Genomic DNA, 4,004 nt, shown 5'->3' on the forward strand with positions numbered 1-4,004 from the left:
CCATTTTAGACTTAATTGGTTCCAAATTTACCCTAATTGCACAAATTACTCATTGAATAATTAATGTTTAACTATCTAGTTAATTAGGTGTATGCAACCCTACCATAAAATGTAGTCCTAACCAATAGAATTATGATATATCATTGTTCTCAAATTGATTATACTTATAACCAATTGAAATCAATTGTTCATAATTATATATAGTCGGACTCAATTTGTGATAATGCATCTCGGCCATTATTTATGACCAGTCGATTTGATCATTACAACATCAAAATCATTTTGATGAAATGAGATTAAGGATCTAGTGACCAAAATCAAGATACATATTTCTAAGGTGAAATTACCCACCCTCCATGTAAGGTTAAATGCAGGTTGCAAAATGGGGTGTCTACACAGACAGATTCCTAAGGGAGTATGAGGGATACATATTAACCCATTCAACCATGGCAAAGGCCCTATCCAATCTTTCCATTACAAGATCATCCTCTTCTCTATTATTCATCCATGTGAATCTCTGACCAATGTTTGCTAGATCACACAGTTGGAGATCAGTTATCACCTGTTGGAGCAAATTAGCGCCAACAATGTTCCCTTGATTGAAAGACAATTTGTCATGATTGTGCAGAACTTGGTTGAAGTCCCCAACACAGAGCCAATTTGGTTGAGATTGACCTTTTAGGGTTTTAAGTTGTTGCCATACAAGGTCTCTCTTGGCATGTTTAGGATGTCCATACACAAAAGTGATTGAAAGAGGACTCCTTTTATTGTCTAGTAAATCAATATGGATAAGATTTTCTGTGGCAAACACTACCTTAAGACATTGTCTAGGCATCCATGCAAGAACAACCCCCCACCAAAACCACATTTAACCCAAATTTGTTTCCCTTTATCTTCAACTAGTCTAGTCTCCATGAGGAACATAATGTCTAGTTTAAATTCTTGGGCTTTTTTCTGACATTTTAGAATTGCAAAGGATTTGCCCAAACCCATACAGTTCCAACTCAGAATCCTCATGGCTGTGGGAGAAGCTGCATAGGGCTAACTTCCTAATACCCATTTGGATTTTCAAGGATCATCTCATCATAAGGACTTACACAAGGCAGGTTATAGTATAAGGATTTAGCCAGGGGATTGTCAGTGTTACCTTCCTTATGTAGAAATCCACAGAGTAGCTTCTGCCGTATATTTCTTCCTAACCTCCCCAGTTATGGTCTGAACCTCTTCCTAGAGCTCCATTAGTCCCTTCCAACAATTCATTGCAATGTAGGCTCAAAAGAAGTCTAGGATCTAAAGTAGCTGAGGCGGGGAAGGAGGGCCTGGGCCTAGCCCACGGGGCTCAGAACTAGAAATGATATTAAGCCTAGTGTCTAAGTCAACAGCTTGAGCAGGGGCTGCTCCTACCAGTGGGTCTAACATGTGTTGGACTTAATTTAGATGTTGGCCCACATCATGAGTCCTCCTTAGTCTCGGCCCAGTACTAGAACTACCAAATTCAAACCGTAGCCTTTCTCTATCCACCCTGTTGACCAAAGATTGTACAAAGGAGTCAGTAGATTCAAGAATCTGTCCCACATCCCATGCATCCCTACGTAGCCACTTGGGACGATCTTCATTCAGTTTGTCCAGTTAAACATTTTGACAGTTTCAAATTCACTCTCTGTATCTAAACTTATCTCCATTTGTGTTCTCAATTCACCTGTTGTAATGTAAGGACCTGTACTGTAACATCCCGACCCAACTTTATAGTTAACCTATGTGTTCAAGTGGTTAATTATTATTTTGAGTCACTTACTTTCTAAAATTAATATAAGAGTATTTAATAAGCATATTATTTTATAATGCCATTGAATAAGAATTGTAAAGATTATAAATAATTGAATGACTAATTGTATTATGAATATATACTAAGTATGTACAAAACTATATTAAGTGGTTAAGTTATTAGATATATAGTTTTTGGTGTTTAATTAAGTGTTTAAGGTAAGGGCATTTTTGTAACTTCCTACACACATGACTAATAGAATCAACATACTTGGGCCAACCATGTGTGGACATTTGCCCAACTTGCCATGCATGTGAGACAAGTGACAAGGCCATTAACCTCATTCTTCTTTCTATTCTCTCAAAGCAACTAGAATAACCAAGAAGCTCTCTCCCTCTCTATTCCCATGGGTCCAAACAAATCAAAATTCTCACCTCACTTTACTCTCATTTCTCTTAAGGAAAGAGCTAGGAGCTCTCTTGAGTCCCTTTTCTCAAACCCACAGGTCCACACATCAAAAGAAAAATAAAGCTCTATCTCATTTCTTCTTCATACTCTCTTAAAGAAACTAGAAAACTCAAAAACTCTTTCAAGCTCTCTACCTCTCATACTTTTAGGTCCAGCAACTAGGAAAGGAAAATCCTTTCATGCAAGAGTGATTCTATTTCTATTTCCCCTCAAGAACCAAAAACTTGGTAAGGGTTCTAGCTACTCTCACCTTATTAGAATCCATGATTTCTTCATGGAATTTTTAGTAATGGTATTTGTGGTTTGTAAAATTAGGAAATCGTGAACTTGTAAGTCTATATATCTATAGTGTTTTAAGAAGCTTGAATCTGTGTTGGTGATTTGTTGAAGGTAGATTAGGGTTTTTACTAATTAATGAGTGTATATGATTAAGGAAGTAAGAAAAAGTTAGGGTGAGTATATTTGATGTTACTGCTGGGATTTTTGTTGTATTTAATTTTGCTATAATGGTTAAGTGATTGTGTATAGGTGTTTTCTAACATGTCTAATGAGTGCATAAAAATCCCCATATGATAATACGACTATTTGCAATCATTTTATGATTTTACAAGAAAATGTTACAAAGTTGCCATTGTGATAGATTGTGTGTTTACGCATGATAAATTATGTATTAAATTGTATACAGTAAATTTAGATGCTAGAGATATTTTCTATGAAATCTAAGACACATGTGGTTCTTATTGATTTTGTATCACAACAATTGGATCAATACAAAAATAATAGTGCAGTTTGTAAGTTAATTGAAATTCTGTTGGGACAGAGTTGAGTATGTTGTCTTATATGATTTTTAGTAAATCATAGTGTTATGATTTGGCTCTGAAAATGATCTAGAATCTACTAGAAATCCATAGAAGTGGCTCTGTAAATTTTCATGAAAATTGGATGTGAATTGATAGCTCATTTGTATTTTATAAGTAATATATATGTTGTTGGAATAAACAGTGAACAATAAATGATTTAACTAACTTTGAGGATTTAATTTTAAAGCTAGGGTGAATGATTTGAGCTATAAATTAATATGATCATCATTTGGTATGTCTGGATCATAGATAAATTTTGTTTAACTTGGTTCAAGGTATAGTACTCAAAGGAGGGGTTCTAAACCATTCAATTGTTGTTTTTATGAAGCTGTTTTGTTCATGTTGTATGTTGCCTTTGTAAGTTTATGCATGCCCCATTGCTTCCAATCTCAAACACATTTTGAATTGATTTTAAAGCTATTTGACATGATCTGAATATGAACATTAAAATAATAGTTTCTCTATGATTTTGTACATCATGTTGTTTGATGAATGTATCTCGTGTTTGGGGAACCTCGTTGAGGTGGGATTAGGATTTCCTTGATTTTAAGAGATAGGTTTTGAGACAAATGTGTAAGTTTATTATAAGGTAAAATTGATAGTAATAAGCTTTGATATTTGGTTTAGGTGTTTCTAGCCCCCAGGTCTGAGCTCCTTCAACTTTAGGCTCTCGGTTCCTCTATTTTCAGGTAAGGGATAAGTTATATAGGCATTTGATAAGTCATGAGGTTATATTAAAGTGTATTAGGCATTAAAAGGTTTTTGATTAGAGATATGACATATAATCATGTTTCAAACAAAGATATGTTTGTGAGCTTTCGAAACCTTATGTATATGATTTAAGCATATTGATGCTATTACTTATATCACGAACATAATATTTAAGAATGAAGTGGATATGCTACTACTAT

This window comes from Quercus robur, chromosome 2 (assembly GCF_932294415.1).
Source record: "Quercus robur chromosome 2, dhQueRobu3.1, whole genome shotgun sequence".
Lineage (NCBI taxonomy): Eukaryota > Viridiplantae > Streptophyta > Magnoliopsida > Fagales > Fagaceae > Quercus > Quercus robur.